Source organism: Marmota marmota, unplaced genomic scaffold (genome assembly GCF_001458135.2).
Source record: "Marmota marmota marmota unplaced genomic scaffold, marMar, whole genome shotgun sequence".
NCBI classification, from domain to species: Eukaryota; Metazoa; Chordata; class Mammalia; order Rodentia; family Sciuridae; genus Marmota; species Marmota marmota.
Window position 1 is genome coordinate 2,452,799 of NW_026000052.1, and position 19,535 is coordinate 2,472,333.

General features: G+C 56.8%; 1 long non-coding RNA gene across 1 annotated transcript in view; it reads left to right on the top strand.

Annotated features, from left to right (window-relative positions):
* Positions 1-146: 146 nt before the first annotated feature.
* LOC125619729 overlaps positions 147-19,535 on the top strand; it is a 31,721-nt gene continuing 12,332 nt past the window's right edge. Inside the window, exons 1-2 of the long non-coding RNA XR_007351286.1 lie at positions 147-158; positions 7,294-9,188. This is a non-coding gene — a long non-coding RNA (uncharacterized LOC125619729). The remainder of the gene's footprint in view (positions 159-7,293; positions 9,189-19,535) is intronic.

The window sequence follows — 19,535 nt, forward strand, 5'->3', positions numbered from 1 at the left end:
GAGAGGGGGAGGGGGTGGCACAAAAACAGTCTATACTTAGTCGAATTTCTGTTGGGTTGGTTTTTCAGCGTTTAGCACAGAGTCTGTGCTGTGGGAATGTAGGGCGGCACGTCGGCCAGAGAGCCTGAGGCTCGGCCCCCCAGCAGGTGTGCTCTGCCGTCCAGGGCGGCTCTGCCTTGGGCACGTCCTTGGGCACGTCCTTGGGCACGTCCTTGGGCACGTCCTTGGGCACGTGGGAGCTGTTAGGCTCCTGCTCTTGTGCCTGCCTGTGAGTCCCTCTGTTGCTTTTCTTCACTGGGTGCCCCTGCACAGACCCACCGTGGTCCCCATCCCAAGCACTAGACAGCCTCCCCCTGCCTTCAACATGGCCACCCCGACTCTGCCCTTCCAGCCTCGGCCGCCAGCCCAGGGCCAGCGGAAGTCCTCACCAGGAGCTTCACTCCTCCAATCTGCAGCAGGACAGAGGGTACTGGAGAGGTGGCCAGGGCTGCCCCGGCTCTGCCCCTGGTGACTGGCTGTAGTGATGGCTGCCCGGTCTCCCCAAGGTGGTATCTTACCAGCCAACAGCCTGACAGCCAAGGGGAGCGTCTGGGGGTCCTCACTTCAGAGCCAGGCTTCTTGCTGCCAAGCCACCTTCCCAGGTGTGCCCTCTGCAGCTCCTGTGGCCCCCACGCCCTGGGGAAGTGCTGTCCCTCTGCCTCTGCCCTCTCCCTTGGCAGGTGATGGGGTCAGCACAGGAGCAGGACAGCTGGCCTCCCAGAAAGCCGCAGGCTCTGTCTCTGGTAAACGGCCAGGTCCTGGAAGGCACAACCTCCTTACTTCTTTGTTTTTGACAAACTTCCAACAGTAAATCAGAGTCACAGGGCAGAGCTGCTTATGTACAGGTACCTGTGTGTATGAATACACCCAGCACATGCACACACATTCTCCCATGGGCTCACACATGTATACACACACACGTGCATTCATATATACATGTGTCGGGCACTTTCCTTTAGGGACACAGGTGCACACACACCTTGTCCACTTGCCCCTTATTCCGGCAACCCTGCCTCACTCTTGTTGATGGCTGTATGCTATTCCTCTGCATCAGCTGTACCATGCTGGACTGACTGGCCACTGATGGACATATGTTCTGATATTTTGCAGCTAGAATAACTTCAACCAATTGCCTGTGTCTTAGCTCACAGAGGAAAGTGGAAGGCTGAAATGTCCAACCCAAGTCCTGCGTGCCTTCATCTTCTGGACGGGTATTGGACCATCTCTCATAGAGCTGGTCAGTGCTCCCTTCACAACGTTATGAGCCTGTTCGAACCACCACACGGTGTCATATTCATATTTCCAGTTATTGAGCTTTCCTGTATTTAGAAGCCATCTGTATCTCCTTTTCTGTTAACTCCACCAATACACTTTCACTTTTCTATTTTTCCCCCTGGTTTTTAGGTCTTTTCTACTGGATTCATAAGAGGACTTCATTAAGGAAGTTGGCCTTTTGTTGTATTTAAAATGCGTTTCTTCCACTTTTGTTCGGCCCGACATTCTCTGTAAACGATCTCCCCCTCTGGAGGGAGCGCCTTCCTCCTTCCTCTGTGCACTCTCGGTGCTAGGACTTCACAACTCAGACTGTCACCGGCAAATCTCACGTTTTCTTCAAGAAGTTTGTTTTGATTTTTTATGGTTCTTTCCTCTCCTGGGGTTCCTCTGGCATAGGGAGAAAGACAGGAGCCCCTTCCCACAGGCCGGCCAGTCTGACTCCCTGAGAGAGCCCCATCCTTCCCCGGCCTCGGAGCCCAGCCTCCCTGTGCCCTCACCTCGTGCATCGGAGGTGACCCCAGGCCAGTCTTGCTCAGAGGCAACCCCCTTCAGTCCCTGTGGCTCTCAGGTGTTTTGTGCCTGCTGGGGCCAGGGCTGGGTCCTGTTGGTCACTAGGCAACTGCTGCCCCTGTGTTCACCCAAGTGGCTGGGAGGGGCCGAGGTCCTGATCTTTCTGGGGGGAGAAGTGGGCTGTCTAGGACCAGTCTTCAGGGATGTGAGGAGGTCGCAGAGGCCAAAGCCCTCCCTCTCTTGGAAGATGGCTGCATAGCTTCCTTAGGTGGCCCTCTACCGCGGCAGCCCTGATCCAGGTGCTCGGACACCAGGTGCTGGACGGCAAAGCTCCTGCAGCAGGGGAGAGCTGAGCACCAGGGGGCTCGGCTGGCCAGGGCTCTGCTGAGCTGCAGTCCCTCCTCTAGACCTGGCACTGTGGTCCTCGGATCTTGCCCGCCCCGTGTTGCAGGCCAGTGATCTGAAAGCTGCTCTGTGCTCAGAGGTTGAAGGACAAGGTGGACCTGTCAGAATGGCCGGTGGTGAGATTTTTAACCTTGGGGCAGACAGAGAGGGTCCACCTTTGGATAGCAGTGCCTCTGGGTCCATGGGGGCTGGCCAGCCTCTACTATCTTCTGGAGTCTCAGTGTTTTTCTCTCTTGCCCCTCACACTCCAGAACATTCTGTGGAGGAGAGGAAGGAGGGGCTGGTCCCCCTGGTTGGGGGATACCGCTTCAGGACATGCCTTGCCCTCCCTGGTCCTGGAGACCTGCTCCTCCCCATCCTTCTAAAACAACCCAAAGACCCGTCTGGTTCACTGTCCCTGTCCCTCAGCCACAACCTCCAAGGACAGGTTCATCTTGCCCTGGCCCCATGTCCACTGTGGCCTTATAGCCTATGAGCATCAGTGGCCACTAGGAGCTGAAAAGGTCGAGGAAACATACCCCCCACCCCCAGAGCCTGGGAGCAGCCAGCCTGGGGATGCCTTGACTTTGGACCTCTGAGACTGACCTCAGAAACTGACCTCAAGGAAAAAAAACATGTTTTTGTGGAAATGTCCCTTGTGTCTGTCAGCAGGGGACAGATGGACACTCAGAGCAGAGGTCAAAGCAAAGACAAGCTCTTGGTTCCAGCAAGATCACAGGGACCTTGGTGGAGAAGAAAGACACAGAACTGCGTGGCCAGGCCTCATCTGGGGAGGGGGGACGGGCAGTGGGGACTGACAACCATGTGCAGATGGATACCACGCGTCTGTGTGTGGTTATCTGTGAGAGGGAGGGGTGGAGGGTGGGGCCCCACCGGGGCGCCTCTGCCTGTGCCTCGCTGTGAATTAGCCTCAGCCGACTCTGAGACCCCGTGCTGACCTAATGGCCTCACGAAGCTCTCCAGCAGCTGTGCTCTCAGTGGTGGCACTCTGCTGGCAGTGTGACTTCAAGGCCATGTGTGGGGGGGGTGCACACAGAGGGTGGGACCCAAATGTAAAATGGGAAAATTTACACAGCAGGTATTGCCATTGGCATTGAAATGTACTAAGATGTTACGGTGTGTGTGTGTGTGTGTGTGTGTGTGTGTGTGTGACTTCTGCCCACTGACAACACCTAGAGACAATGACCACTCAGTCATGGGCACCCTTGGCAGACAGACTATGGTCTCTGAATACCCTTCCTATGACCAGGACCCAGGGTTCTGTAAGAACGGCTGACCCGAGGTGGAGTCAGAAGAAGAGGATGCTTCAGGGACAAATGGGTGTGTGTTCCCAGGACCCAGGGTCCCCACTCCGTGCCCATGTGGGTGGTGTGGCTCCTCTACCATCGTGTCACCCAGAACAAAGGAACATTTAAAAACAAGCTTCCTTTGTCTTAAAGCATAAAACCTGACGCTCTCGGTGAGGCACGTCAACGCCTCTGTCCTCCCCTGAGCAATGCGTGGTGTGCCGTCTCCTGTGGGGCCAGGCCAGGGAGGGCCCGCGAGTCTGCACCTCACGTAAGTCCCCCGGAGACCTCCTGAGTGGGCACCCCAGGAGGAGGCCATCTGACTTTCACATGGGCTGTGGGGGACCATCCAGGGGGAGGTGGACGGTGGGCTGGAGGCAGAGCTGCACGGTGCCTGCTGTGGGCCCCTCTCCCAGCGTGGCAGCAGGGACACAGGATTGTGAGTGGGTTATGGTGATGCGGCGACCTGCAGGCCAGGAGGAAGGCAGCCACATGTCCGTCCGTGGCTCCAACGAGCAGGCAGAGCTCTGAAGGAAACGTTGTGAATTGTCAATGCTGACTTCTTCATTTCTGTGAAACAAGCGCAGTTTCTGTGTCCTCCTGTGGTGGCCGTGTGTATGGCTGTGGGCGCAGAGGCTACATATTCATACTTCCCTTTTTGACTTTGTCTTATCTGATGGTGAGATTCCAGAGTGAACGAATTCTCCGCCGCACGGAAGGAAGCAGGCTGCTCCGCGCTTCCTCCTTGAAGGAGTGCTAACCCCCGCCACATGCCTGGGGCTCTCCTGCTCACGCTGTGCTTCCTGGCACACTTCTGGCACACTTCCTGGCACACTTGCTGTGCCAAGCAGGTGCCGAGGGAAATCTGGGATATGGCTAGATAGACTTGTAACCCAAGAAAATGCCACCGGGAAGCCCTGGAGGCCTGCTTTGCGGGGTGTGCTCCCAGCCAGCGGAGGGAGAGTCGGGGGCTGCCTCTGCAGATGAAAGGGGCCAGCCGTCTGGGTCTCTACCCCGTGGGCTCCAGCAGGCAGAGCCTGGTCCCCTACTCTGAGTGCTGTTCAGTGTCTGTCCCTTGCCTCTCCTTGGTGGCTGGGCTGGCTGGGCACCTGCCCCAAGTGCTTTTGGCAGATGCGAGTCTGGAGAAGCTGGGCTCTGGGCAATCAGGTCGCCTCATCGGAGGGCAGGAGCCAGCACTGAACGTGAGCACGTGGCCCTGTGACCACAGCAGAACCTCTGTGAAGAGGGGGACTGTCCCCTGTGCGTGCAGTATCTCGGGGAGCCCTGCTTGGCATTGTGCACACACAGCTTCTGCCCACCTGCCTCCAGGACTTGGCCAGCAGGGCTGGTGGCCCCGTCAGAGGTATCAAGCCCCGGCTGAGCAGGAGCCTCTGCAGCCCCTGGTGACCTCTGTGTGCTGCCCAGTGTCAGACGTGGGTATGCCCAGAGTCCCGTAGAACCCAGACATGCATTTCTGCAGCCTGGGACACCTGCACTCCCCTCGGCGCTACTCTGGGGATCACGGAAGATGGGGCATTCCCGGACAGTGGCCTGCTCGAGCCACGTGGCTCAGACTGTGCACACACATGAATGTGTGTACCTCGGAGCAGCTGCACCTCCCTTCTGCCTGGGGTCCAGGACGGGTGAGAAGGTGGGGCCCAGGAAGACCTACCAACGACGCCACAGACATTGCGATTGGACACAGTCTTCTCAAGGACACCTGCTACATGTGCCCAAAAGAAGAGCAGAGGCTGTGAGCTGCTGGACTCTGAGCCGGGCCTTCTGAGGGTTCTGAGCTCTTGGGGAGGCTCTCAGCCTCTTTTATTGCTGACAGAGCCCCAGGGTAAAAATTGAAAAAAAAAAAAAGTCACTCATTTCAGAGCTGAGCCCTAACAGGCCTCTCCGAATGGAGACGATCCTGCCGAGGGCTGACGTCCTTCCTGCTCCTCCTGTGGTTCCCCCGGACTGCGTCCCCAGGCTGGACCCATGAGGACACGGTAGAGACAGTGTCCCCTCAAAAGGCCATGGCAGAAGGAGGACTAAGGAGCCAGAAACTCTGGAGGGACAGTGTCCAGGGGAAAACAGGAGATGGCGACCTGGGTGTCCCCAGGGCAGACTGACTTTAGACAGAGTGAAAATCGACTTTAAGAGAGTCATAAGGTTTTTTAAAAAAACATTTAAAAGCAAAATGTGCTTTAAGGAACACAGCTTGGAGATGCCCCCACGAGTTAATGGAGAGGCCGTGTGGGCGAGCACGTGCACATAAAAACAGGGGAGAGGGACGACCGATGTGGTGACATCACATGCTCCCGAGCAAGCTGAAGAACCGTGCTGGCCCCGGGGCAGGGTGTGACAGCCCTGGACACAGGCCAACGCAGGGACAGGGCCAGGCTTCTGTGCCCTTCCCCGGCTGGGACCAGGGAGGCTCCACTTCACCCCAGTCCTCTAGCTCAGGGGGCAGAGCAAGGAGGGTGACAGCAGAGCTCCCCTGCAGATCTTAAGGAGGACACAGGTGACAGGTGCTTCTGGGACCTCCAGGAGGTGGGTGGGGTTTGTGAAGAGGGTCGAGGCTGACCCCCCACCCCATGCAAACAACGAGACACAGGGTTCACCTGCCCACCCAGCAGGGGCTCTTGCTGGAACCCCCCTGCCCACCATCATCAGGTCTAAGGACACTCCTGGAAACACACAGGACAGAGGGACGTTCAATGACAGCACAGGTGCAGTGGGCTGCTGCAGACTGCAGAGGATTCTGGGAGGCCGGTGGCCCCGTGCCCTCAGGACAAACGTGTAAGTGGGAGAGCTGTTGGCCGCCCACTGGGGCTGACACGTCCTGCGGGTCGGCTTGTCCACAACACCCTTCTTCCTCACGCTCTGGAGGCCGGAAGGCCCAGACCTGGGGCCATGGTGCAGGCCCTTCCTGGCTCCAGACGCTGCCCTCTCACCAGCTCGCTGATCTCTCCTCACGAGGGCACGAATCTCATCACAGGGCCACCCTCAGGCCCTCATCTACCCTGATCACCTCCTCACGTCCCTCCCACTGTCCCACTGGGCATCAGTGTTGAATCTGGGGGACACAGATATGTTGCCCGTAACAACTGCGTGGAAGAAGTCCTCAAAGCCCACCAGCGAGCAGCCAGCATCCTCATCAGACACACTGCCCCAGAGACTTCCAGAAGGACTTCCCTGTGGTGACGCGTGGGGACTGGCAGTGACCACAGCATAACAAGGTGGCTCCTTTAAACCACAAGAGAGAAATACCCAGCAGACAGATGGGAAGCTGGGATTTGCCCTTGGTGCCCCAAGGTGGGGGGCGGGGTGGGAGGGGGGAGGTGAAAACCGAGTGCCACTGGCCACCTGGGGGCGATTTCCTCATCCCGGCCCAGGTACACGGTGGGCTCAGCAAGCCAGGCTTCCTCTTTCAATGTTTAAAACATTTCATAAGTTTTTAAAATTACATTTTAAAATGAATAAATATTGACCTTAAATGAGTGGATTCATCCCTTTATTCTAGTTTTCCATCTTCTGCCCAGAACCCAGACACAATCCCGGCTGCACCCATCCTGTGCCCGGCCAGCTCTGAGCGTCTGGGCCAGGCCCCCACCCTGAGAGGCCCAGAGGCCCCTTTCCTCCCCAGCAGCTCTGACTCAAGCCACCTGAGCTCACATCCAACAGCTGACAGCTCTGTGACCTTGAGCGGTGATGTCATCCTGTGCTCCAACGGCCCTATCAGCCCAAGGGCAATGCCCGGGCACGCAGGCCACTGTCGTCAGCTAAGGATGTCAGGCGCCAGGAAGAGCCACGCGGGCCCACGAATGACCACTGTGTCCTAGCAGAGCCCGTGTGGGAGGTCCTCATGTGTACGTGAGTGGACCAGCATCCTCATTCAGACACACCGCTTCAGAGACTTCCAGAAACAACAGGGAAGCTGACTTCTCTGGGGTGACGCACGGGGACTGGCACAGCAAGGTCAGCCTCCCTCCCCCACTGTCCCCACCTGAGCCTGCCAGCCACAGGCAGCTCCCTCCGCATGGTATAGCCAGGGGCAGGGCGGGACCCACAAGGTTTAGGCTAATGGCAGGTAGTGGTCAGAATTTAGACGAGACTCTCGGACTCCTGGGATCCCATCCTGCTCCCACCTCCAGACTCCCCCTCCACACCCCTCTGCCAGGTCCTGCCCCACCAGGGTGAGGGCCCTGTTCTAAGGGGCTGTGCGGCTGTTCCTACGAGGCCTGCGCACGGGTATGAGGGGTCCTTGCTGGAGGTGCAGCCGGCAGTCGGAGCTCTTGGAGGCAGAGCTGCCTGCCGGCCTGGGAAGGGCACAGGGACCTCTTCACCAGGGCTCTGAGGAGACGCACGCCCTGGGGCTGCAGAGTGGGACCTGGACATGCCGTGTGGGCATGCGTGGGCTGATCCCGTGCACAGGCTTGCACACATGTCTGTGCACACTAAAGGAAGGGAGGAGGATGAGTAAGGGTCTTCCCCTCAGCCCTCCCCAGAAACTCACACCCGGTATGTATGGGAAGAGGTTTCAGCCGGCCAAGCCAGGCGTGTGTCCTGACCGTGGAAGAAAGGAAGGAAGTTGGCTCCCTGCCCACAGGGAGGGAGGCAGGTACATGAGGTTGGATGTGACCACTATGGAGACAGGCAGCACCCTGCCTCCACAAGGCATCTCACCCTCCACCCACCCTGGTCACTGCGAGCAAACATGGCTGAGCGAGGCCAGGTGGGAGGCGACGCTGATTAATTCTGGACACTGCAGCGTGGTGGGTTAATGTATGCCAGGCGAGGGGGGGGGCCAAGGCTCGCCAACCAAGGTCAGCAGATTAGTATATTGATCAAAGAGCTGCCTTTTACCTCCCTCCTCTCAAAGAGCCTTCTGGTCCTTTGCCCTGAAGTTGGCCAGGGCCTCTGGGGAATGAGAGGTCCACCCTGCGGGCTATCCTGCCTGCTGGCCCCTGGCCCTGGCATCCTTGTTATGACCTGCTGTGTAGCACAGAGCCCCAGGGGCGAGTTGCTCCCCTTCTCTGCAGGATGGAGCCTCCACACCTCCTCCCCAGGGTTCCCAGCACTGTGTCCTCCAGGGCCATGCTGTCTGGACACCAGCCAGTGGCCACTCCATGCTATTGGCCGGAGCTTCATCTGGAGGAGCCACAGCACTGTCCACGGTGCCCTCTAGCTGGTCCCCTGCTCATGCAGTTCACTCATTATTCATTCAGTGTGCTCAGCGGACAGGACAGGACTGGGGAATGAGGTTTGGCCGGAAGCTGAGCACAGGAGAGGCTGGGCTCTGCCTCAGACGGGTCAGTCTCCCCCTGGCCAGTAGCATGGAACAACTCCCTCAGACTCTCTGTCCCAGGTCTCCTTCCCCTAGATGGGGTGACCTCATTTTAGGGAAGAAACAGTCAATGAGATAATGTGCAAGTGCCCTGGATAGCTCTGATCAATTGTGACCCAGCAATCTCACGTCTGGGTGCGAACCCGGGAGAACTGGCATGCCCAGCCGCGCTCACAGGGCCTCATTCACAAAGCCAAGATGGAGAAGCGGCTCGTGCGTGGGCGGAGACTGGACGGCTGGCAACAGGGTGTGGTCCCTGCACCGTGGGCCGCTCCTCGGGCTGAGGCAGGAAGGGCCGCGACTCAGGCGGGCCTGGAAGACACGCGGTGAATGAAGTAAGTCACTTACGAAAGAGCACACATTTGTGTGAGGTGCCGTCATGGAGTCCACAGCGACAGGAAGTCCGTCACTGAGTCCACAGCGACAGGATGTAGGTGGCCGTCGCGGCTGGATGGGGAGTGGAAGCCAGTGTTGAGGGAGGGGCCAGGGCTGCTGTGTGGGAGGAGGTGGCAGTTGGAGACGGATGGTGGTGATGGCCACACAGTGATGTGAGGTCCTCAGAGCTGCTGGATGGGCACTTGGGCACGGTGGGGGGGTAAATGTTTTACAATGAAAGGGGCCACAGCACAGGGCCTGGAGAGGCAGGTGCTTGGTGGGTGTCCTTCCAGCCTGGGCAGCTCTTACCAGACGAGGACCTGGGGCTTGTGCCCAGAGAAACCCTCAGGACACCAAACAGGATGCCAATCCCAGGTGGGGGCAGCTGGGAGGGGCAGGGTGGGGCACTAAGTCAGGTGGCATCTGGGTGACCTTGGAAAGTTACCTCCTTCCTGGCCTCAGCCTCTTCTGCAAACGGGGACAATAGGGACAAGTGCTATGAGATCTGAGCACACAGGACACACTGTTAGCTACCTCTGATGGGTGACCTCGGTGCCAGGAAGACTGAGAGAGCTGGGGTGCATGCTGGGGTGCCATGGGAAAACACTGAGAAGTCAATTCCTGCTTATTGTTGCTGAACAAAGATGCTGATGGGCTGTGACCCAATTCCAAGTAGCCTGTCCTTCCTCCCCAGGGCCTGGCTCGCTCTGGCTCAGATTTCACTGTGACCAATGGCACGCCCACACTGATGTCCTCAGCAGACACTCTGTGCCAGGCTCCACACCCCAGAGCCCAAGGGGCTGCCTGGGCAGCTCGGCAGGGCACCTGGTCTCCCTCCGGTCCCCTGGCTCAGCCCTGCTGTCTTCATACTCGCAGAGGGCTGCGCGGGAGTCATCCAGCTCTAGAGCTGCACAACCTCCCGGGCTGCAGCCCTGAGTCTTCTGAGTGGTCCTGTAGCCAGCGCTCCACTCTGCACAGGGAACAGATGCAGACTTGGGAGCTTCCCAGAGAGCTGGGAATGGATGCCAGAGATGAAGAGCCTGGTCCAGACTCCGGAGGACTGGAGGGCCCTGTGCAGTGCAGGGATCCCCTTCAAAACAAATGGTGGGGTGCAGAGGGTCCCCATGGGACTGCACCTGGCTGTCCAGTGAATGCTGAGATGTGGAGTGTGAGGCAGGACAGGAAGAAGTCACGGGGACCCCGCCTGGCTGCAGAGACAACACAGCTCCACAGGCTCAGGAAGGCTCCCTCCAACAGGTGGCTGGAGGAGGGACCTCAGGACTGGGAGAGTTGGGTGGGGGCATCTGGTAGCCCCGGGGACCTTCCCAGGAGGGATCAGGTGAGGCTGAGGTTGCTCTGTGAGCTCAGGGCACAGAGCTCAGTCTAGCAGTGCAGCCTCAGGGCAGGCCTGTCTCTGCCCGTCCTCCTTTTCCTCCGGGGCCAGGCCTGTGCCGCAGGAGCTGGCCCTGCAGTGGGGGAGCGGAAGGAGAGCTTCCCGTGCACCTGGCCCTGCCTGGGGAGGAACGCCAGCTCCGGGCGGCTCTCTAGAGCTGAACTGGGATTTGAACATCCCTCAAGGTGTCAGCATGGCTTTGAGGCAGGACAGCATGGGCAAGGCCACTCTCTCCAGCCACAGGAAGCCCCACCACCTACCTGGCCCCTCCTTGTGGGTATTGGGTTGTGTCCACTTCTTTCATTGCAAAGAAATGTGAGGGACGCTGTGCTCCAAGATGTGTGAGCACACTGGCCGACTCCCGAGCAGAGCCCCAGAAGCAGGCTTGCTGGCTGACAGGGCCCTTAGGATTCTTTCTATCAAGGGCACAGTCAGGCTCTGCCTTGGCTTCCTGGAGGTGTGTCTGCAGAAGAAGGATATTCTGGGCCAGAAGAGCCTTGTTTTCCCTTATCGAGGTGGTCCCCAAAGGGTAGTGGCCCCCATAAGTGGCCTTGGTGAGGTGGTCAGGTGGTGTGCAGACCCAGCACTCCCATGGTGCCCTGACCCTGCAGTCGGCCTCAGCATCTGGCTGCTTGCTCTGCTCTGTGAGGCCGTGGAGGATGAATGAGGCCGCCAGGCCGCATGTCCACAGGGCCAGTGGCCACGACCCTTGGCACGTTCTGGTTGTTTTATCTCATGTCACTTGAGCACAAAGTCAAGCCATAGCCTGTTCCACGTGTCCCATGGAAAACAGTGCCTGGCCTAGTGTCTGGGGGTGTCATTAAACAATGTGAGCCGTTTCTGGGCCAAGCGGGGGCGTGGTCATGCAGGGGCCAGGGAGGCTGGACAGTTCTCCCTGTAGAGTCATCCCTTGGTCTCCCCTACAGGTGTCCCTCTGCCTCCCCTGCCTACCAGAAGCCCCCCAGCCCTCAGTTTCTGGGCTCACCAGGTTTGCCTTCCTGGACAGAACGGAGGTCTCCTGCTTCCTGCCTCTCTCGTCTCAGACTTATCCAAGCCTACCGACTCTGGACCCTTTCCCTATCTGTACTAAGTGGCCAATGGTAGGGGCAGTCCATATTGCTGTCCCAAAAGCCAGCCTTTTCCCAAATAGCTCTCCATGCAGCCAGCCCACGCCCCCCCCCCCACGGGACCCGCTCACCAGGAACAGAGGTGACCTGCCCCCAAAAGAGAGGGTCAGGGGTCGGGGGTGTGCTCACCTTTCACAGGTAAAGCCAAACCATGTGTCAAAACTCAGAGGCGGGCTCTGCCCCTGATGACGGAGCAGTGGGATCTGGGCAGGTGTGGATCTGGCCCGGGCGGGCACATTCATCTCTGGGGTGGCAGTGGCAATGCAGAGCTTCCCCCATCCGTGCTGGCACATGGCACTCAGTGTGGGACCCTTCTGGAGACAGGTTTGCACCAGGTGTGGCTGTCGGGTGGGATTTCAGGCCTTGCCACAGGTCTAGAGAGAAGAGAGATTTTTTTCTTGGAAAAGACTTTGCAGCGCCTTTCAAAGCACAGCCGGCTCCACCTGCCAAACTGTCTGCCATGGGCAAAGCTGCTCCCGGCTGACCTCTCCCCAGGGACAGCACCATGGGAGACATCTCATTGCTGCTGCCCCGGGCTCCAGCAGGGAGGACCAGGCGGCTCCAGAAAAGATCACATTCAAAAATAGTCTTGTTTGTTCAGATCCTGTCGAGGCGAGAGGGTGCAGGGCCAGGGCTGACAGATGCCTATGCCCTCCTTCCACACGCACAGGAGGACCTTGGGACCTGTGAAGAACAGCAGAGATGGTTGGAACAGGCAGAGGGAGGACATGAGGCCATCACTGTGAACCTCCAGCCAGGACTCACTGAATTCTGCCCAGCTCACCAGGGTGGGATCATCCAGAGAGCCCGGAGGAGGCCAAGCCTGGGGCCAGGGGCCGCCCAGTCCCTTCAGCAGCCCTGGATGGACTTAGCCTGCCAGCTGACCATGTGGCCACAGCTCATGACTGAGGGACACTTGCTGACCACTGACCCAGAGTTCACCAAGCTCCCTGCTCTGGTCTTCGACCCTGAGAGGTGGGCCCTGCTCCCCACCGTAGGATCTCAGGGCCGTAGGGGTAACCACAGCAGCAGCCCTGGTGACTGGACCTCTCCCAGGGGCCCCAGGTCAGGGACAGGTCCTGTTCTCTGGAGAGAAGTAGCCCTGCTCAGCCGGGCCTTGGGGGTAGGGAGTTCTCTGTGCACCTTGAGGGCACAGGCCATTTGGAAGCCCTCTGTGTGGGATGAGGCCCCTCTTCCCCTCACATGGGGGTCCACCATTTGTTTGCAATGGGGTGCGCCCGTGGGTTTCATTCTGCACTTTGGGTTCAGATCTGGCCTGCGCTGTGGTGAGGCTCGAATCTGGCCAGCATGGGCCACTGGGAGCTCTTCCACCAGCTCCTGTGCCCTGGGACGTCTCACATCATTGTGGGGTGTTGTGGGCTTTTATTTTTAGCACCTCAGCACTGTAGGGTGTTAAACACCAAGATCTTGCGCCAGGGGCACTTGTGGTGATGGGGTGCTGCTGCTGCTAGGCCGTCCCAGCTGACAGAGAGGAGAGACAGTGCCAGCGAGTGCTGACCTGCACCCACACGCAGGTCGTCTCCACAAGGACCCGGTGTCTGTATTAAGCCGCCCCATGCTCCAGTCCCTGATGCTCATCCGCACCTCCGTGGTCCCTGAAGGTTTGCACTCAGGAGCCTGAAGGCACAGGAGCCCCCGGGGGCGTCCCTGCCGAGGGGGAGCAGGAGGGCCTGGCCCCTCCCTCCCTGTGTGCAGATGGTCCTGCTCTCCACCGTCCACCGCGCAGACTCTGGCTTTCTGTTGGTGCAGGGTTAGTAGGGACTGTTCTTAGAATTTTGAACTTTGGACTTTTCCCAGTCTGGTGACATGGATACTGTCCTCCCTCACCACACTGGGGGCAGCAGCTCCTGGCCAGCCCTGAGCCCACGAGGGAGCCACCACCTTCTACAGAGCACAGGGTCTCTGAGCCGTGATGCCCTCTGTTTTCGTCCCTCACTGTTGCCTTCCCTCAATCTCACTCAGGTGGACTCACATGGCCGGTGGCTGTGGGGCCTCAGAGCACGGAGCACGTGCATGCCCACTTGGCAGGGGCCACGGCTTGCCCCTTTGTCTTCAGAGCGCCTTTTGACCACATACACGCACCCGAGTTGGTCTGTCCACGCACCCTAGATCGGGTGGCAGTTTCCAGTTTGAGGTGTTCGTGAATAAAATTGCCACAATAATTTGCAAATAGTTTTCGTGAGCACACAAGCTTTCAGTTCAATTAGGTGGCCGTCAAAGAACGTTGCTGGGTCACGTGACACCAGCAAGCTGAACTTCTGGAAAAACTGCCGGCCTGTCTTCTGAGGTGGCACAGTCGCCCCTGTCGTAACCCAGGCCGTTGGGCGGGGACGGGTGGTCTCTTTCTCTCTTTCTAATGAACATGAGATGGGGCCCGTCGGGGCTTCAGCCTCCGTTTCCCTAAGAGCTTGTGACACGGAGCGTCTTTCAGGTGCTCATCTGCCATCTACGTGTCTTCTTTGGTAAAATGTCTGTTCAGATCTTTGGTTGGAATTTTTGCTAGTTTTTTTTTTTTAGTGTTAATTTTCAAAATTCTTTAATATTTTGACCCGAGGCCATGTTCCCTCATCCCCGAGGTGGGCAGGGGTGTGGAGAGAAACCCATCTTTACCACTGAGTTAGCTGTAGGTTCAGTAAGTGGCCTGGATCAGATTAAAGTTGACTGAGAGTTCTTATCCTAAGTGGATTTGGGGGTTTGCAAAATGCCTCTTTTGGTATCTATTCAGCCATGATACTTGTAATGAGTGAATATGGTGAATTGTGTTGATTGATTTTTTTTTCAAATACTGAACCAGTCAGTCGTGATGTATTATTATCTTTATATGTTGCTCAATATTTCGTTGAGAATCTTTGCATCTGTGTTCCTAAGGCCTATTGGGCTCTCGTTTTCTTCTCTGGTGATGGCTTTGTCTTGCTTCGTGGTCGGGTGATACTGCCCTGTAAACCGGGGTGGGAAGGGTTCCACCTTCTGTGCATTGTACAGAGTTGGTACTGTGTCTCCGGGAGGGATCATTTGGCCCACGGGTTTTATTTTTTGGAATATTTTGAACTGTTAATTCCATTGCTTTGTTAGATTTGTGACTATTTGGGTTATCTATTTATTCTTGAATAAGTTTAGTGCTTTTTTTTCTTCCAAGGACTCAGTGCACTGCATGGACGTCATCGAACCCCAGGCAAGGCCTGTTCCCAGCCCTCCTGTGTCCTTGGTCATAACACCCGTGCTGTCATTCCATGTTCTCCATGTTCTCTCTCTTTCTCTCTCTTTCTCTCTCTATCTTTCATTGTGGCTAAAGGTTTATTAATTTTATTAATGTTCCCAAAAATCAGATTTTGGCTTTATTGATTTTCCTCTTTCATACATTAATTTCTTCTTTTGCCACTATTATTTCCTTTGTCTGCTTACTTTGAGTTTAGTTTGCACTTCTTCCAAAGCCTGTCAAGTTGCTTACGTGACGGATTTGAGGCTTCCTTCTTTACTTGGAGAGATGCTAAAAGCTATGAATTTTAAAAAGCTACGAATTTCCCTGTGAGCTATGTTAGCTGCATTCCCCAAATTTTGGCATCATGCATTTTTGTTTTTATCCTGTTCAAAACATTTTTAAATTTAAATTTGCCTTGATATCTCTTCTTTGTTTTTGTTGTTTTGTTTTGTGGTCCAGGGGATCCGACCCACGGCCCCAGGCCCGCTCAGCCGGCTCTCTGCCACTGGGCTATACCCCTAGCCTCTTCAGAGGTTATTTAGGAGGGTGTTGCCTGACTTCCTGATACTTGAGGATCTCCCCCATATCTTCCTGCTATTGATCTCTGCTTTAAGACTAGGATGCTACATTAACATACTTTACATGATTTCTCTTCTAGATTTGCTGAGACTTGTTCTATGGGCCACGATATGATCTAGTGAGGGTTTCCTGTGCCCTTGAGAGTACACACTGAGTGTTATTGGCTGGCATGCTTCCCACCAATTAGGCCAAGTTGTCGGATGGTGCTTTTTAGATCATCTATTATCTTACTGATTTTCTGTCAGATAGTGAGAGAAGATTGATGAAATTCCCAGCTAAAATTGTGAATTTCTATGTCTCACTTTTCAGTTCTATCAGTTTTTGCTTTTGTTGGAGCTATGTTATCAGGTGCTTGTATGTATAATATTTAAGATTTTTGTGTCTTACTGGAAAGTGACTTTTATTGTTTTATAACGTGCCCTTTATGTCCGATAACTTTCTTTCCCAAGTCTACTTTGGCTGATATTAATAGAGCTGCTCCTCCTTTCCTTCATTAGTGTTTTGGGGTATATATTTTTTTCCCATTCTTTAACTTTCTACCTATATATGTCCTTGTAATTGAAGTGAGTTTCTTGTAGATAGCATACAGTGGTACCTTACTTTAAGAAATACAACCTGAGACTGTGTGTGTAGCTCAGTGGCAGAGCACGTGCTTAGCAAGAGTGAGGCCTGGGCTCAATCCCCAGCATGCATGTTCACACTCACACACACTCACACACACACACATCAGCAAAAAACAGAAAACTATCCTGTCAGCCTTTGTTTTTCTTTTTTTTTAATTTAATTTTCAGTTGTAGCTGGACACAATACCTGTATTTTATTTATCATTTATATGTGGTGCTGAGGATCGAACCCAGGGCCTCGCATGTGCTAGGTGAATGCTCTACCCCTGAGCCCCAGCCCCAGCCCCACAGCCTTTGTTTTCTAAACGGTGTAGCGAACCAGTCATACTTAGTGTGAGTATAGATAGAATTATGACTGAAATCTACTATTTTGACATTTATTTCATAATTTTTGTTTCTTTTCCCCTCACTTTTTGCCTTCTTTTGGGATGAGTGGGCATCTTTAAATCCATTTTATTTCTTCTGTTGACATTAATTGCATGGATTTCAGAATGTGGGTGGTTGTCACGGGGTTCATAACACACCCAGGTAATGATCCGTCCACTTTCAAACAGCGTCCTGCTGTTCCACGGGGAGCCCAGAGGCCGCGTGACGACGTTCCCAGCTCACCCTCCCTGCCAGGGGCCTGTGGTGGCTTCATTTCCACACACTATTGGGAAAGCCCAGATGGAGTCCCTAGTGCGTGCCGGAGGCCTCCCTCCACCAGGCCTCACTGAGGAGACTTCCTTCCCCTGCCATTAGCTCCTTGGTGAGGCCCAGTGGATCGATGTCTGCTCAGCCCTGGGCACAGCTGCCACAGACCAGGCACCTGGGCTGCCTGATGGCTCCTAGGATAGACAGGCGGATCTCATCCCTCTGGAAGAAACCAACCTGACCAGCAGGGACCTCCCCAGGCTGCTGTTTCTCAGAGGGTGGCCCAAGGAGCCCCTGGCCACAGGTCTGCAGCAAGCTTGCTTAGATGCAGACCTCCCGACCCCAACCCAGGAGTGTCAATGTCACACTCCTACTTGACTTCATGCACTTTTTAAGTTTGGGGACAGCGGCTGTGGACAGCCTATCTTCTTTATGAGCTGTGCAGGACGTCCAGTGCGAGCCCACAGGAGCCGGGCACTGAGCTCTCCTGAGGGTGCCCGCACCCTCTGCTCCTCCCCGGCCTCCGTCCACATGGCCCCAGACCCGGCCTCCCTCAGCACCCTCTCTCACTCCCACCCTCGCTCTCACACCTGGGGGTCTTCTTTCTGGTCCAAGAGATCAGCGCCCAGTGCAGGAGCCTCTGCGTGTTCCTGCTGCCTGGGCGTGCTGTCCCCCGGGCCACTCCTGCAGGCCAGACCTTCTTCCCTGCTTTCTCGGGCCCGCTGGGAGCCCCTTCGCTGGGTGTGTCCCTGCCAGGTGGTTCAGACCCTTGATCCCCTGTTGTCGGAAGGGGAGTTCAGATGAGGCAGTGGCATCCACGTGTCAGAAATCCAGGGACACACACCCTTCACGACTGCTCACAGGGGCAGAGCTGGGGACAGGAGGCCAGGCGAGCCCTGAGCTTGCTGTGAAGCACGTAGGTCAGTGTTTCCGTTTCAAGGAGGTGGCGGTGGGCTCTGCTGTTGCTAAGTGAGGGCTGGGAGACCAGATTGCAGGCCCGGCCGTGGCCAGCTGGGAGAGCCCCACGTGGGCAGGTCCACTCTGAAGATGGGCGCTTTTCTTCAATACACAGGCTTGAGGTGGACAGGGAAGTCGTGGTCTCTAGAAGGGGCACCCAGGCTCCTGGCCGCCTCCCACCAGAGTGGGGCCAGATGGGACTCCACCAGCTTAGAGCTGATCATTGTTTCTTGATTCAGAAAGCAATATGTGACCGTGATAGAAAACTCAGAAAATACAGACGTGGCGTAAGAAGGAAGGCCAGGGCTGGGGTCTTGCCAGGCAGGGATGGAGGGGCGGCTGTTGAGGTGGAGAGCAGGCTCTGCATGGCTCCTTCTGTCTTCCTGAGAACTGGACTAGGTTTCCACAGCCTTCTGAACCTCACTTTGCAGCCCAGACTCTGAGACCAGAGAGGAGAGCTGCCCCGGCCGATGGTGCCCCCTGGTTGGGAAGGCGCCGGGCGGGGTTGCAGCAGCCTACTGGCCCCTCCCCGGCTCTGCTGCCTTGGGGGTCTCTGCTCAGGGCAGCTCAGTGTGCCCCTCCCCCCTCCTCTGTCCATTGTCGTCCTTCTCTAGAGCTGAGGTCTCCCTGCATGTGGGAAAGGCGGTTCTGTCGATTCCCAGGTCCTGTCCTACCTGCCTGATGATGATGTCAGGGCACAGCCTTCTGCACAGGCGGGGAGCCCAGCCGGGGAGCCCAGCCGGGGACAGTCCCTGGTCCCAGCGTGACCGAGCGAGCTGGTGGGGCCTGAGGATCTGTGCTTCTGGGTCTGGCCCCGCGGCCCTCAGTTTTTCCAAACCTGAGAAGGGGTGCGTTACCTTTCAGCTCTGGCCGGGGGGGGGGCAGTGCCCCCGAACAGCACGTGTCCAGAGACAGTCACTGTGGCTCCTGCCTCAAAGCTACCAGAGAAAAGGCACTGGGCTCAGGAACCTGAGTCAAGCCCGTGTGTCCCGAAGAGCACGGTCAAGCTTCTTCCAGCTCTGCAGCCCTTACCTTGGCCTGTCCCCCACTGAGTCCTCAGCCTGTCCCCCACTAAGTGGGCAGTGTGCCCTCCCTGCCCCGCCCTCTGTCTCATGGACTTCCAAACCCAGGGGCTTTACTGTAACTGACGCCCTTGCCGTCCCACCTCCAGAGACAAACCAGGTGAGGGTGGCACTGTCACCCCCGGCCCTACACTGTCACTCTGGGGATTTGTGCTCCCTCAGAGCTGCATGACTCCTCTCTTTACGGGCACAGGAGACCACGCAGGATGGGCATCAGCTGGGCAGAGGTAACGCTGGGCTCTACTCCGCCCTCCCGCAGGCAGGAAGAGCTGCAGGGGGAAGGACAGTGGCTGGGAAAGCACCTAAAGCCACTGGGACTGAGACCCTCACAGTGACCAGCCACAGTGACTGAATGCAGCCCCTTTCTTGGCTCTTTGGGGAGCCTGATCGCGGCGCAGTCTCCCTTCGCCTTGGCTGCGTGTCCCTCTCCTTAGTCTGCTTTGCATTTCTCCTGTCATGGGATGAACACCAGCTGCCACTCTGCAGGGTGTTTTGGGAAGGGGCGAGGCTCACTGGAGGGGGTGGGAAAGGAGCAGGCAGGCCAGAGAGCTGGGTGGGCGTCAGGGCCTCTGGAAGGGGAGGTCATCTCTGCAGGGGCCCACAGGCCAGGGTCACAGTCTGGGCCCTCCCGAGGCTTCTCCTCTGTGGGTTAACGTGCTTCTTCTGTGGCCTTAGCTCAAATCCCCCCCCCCC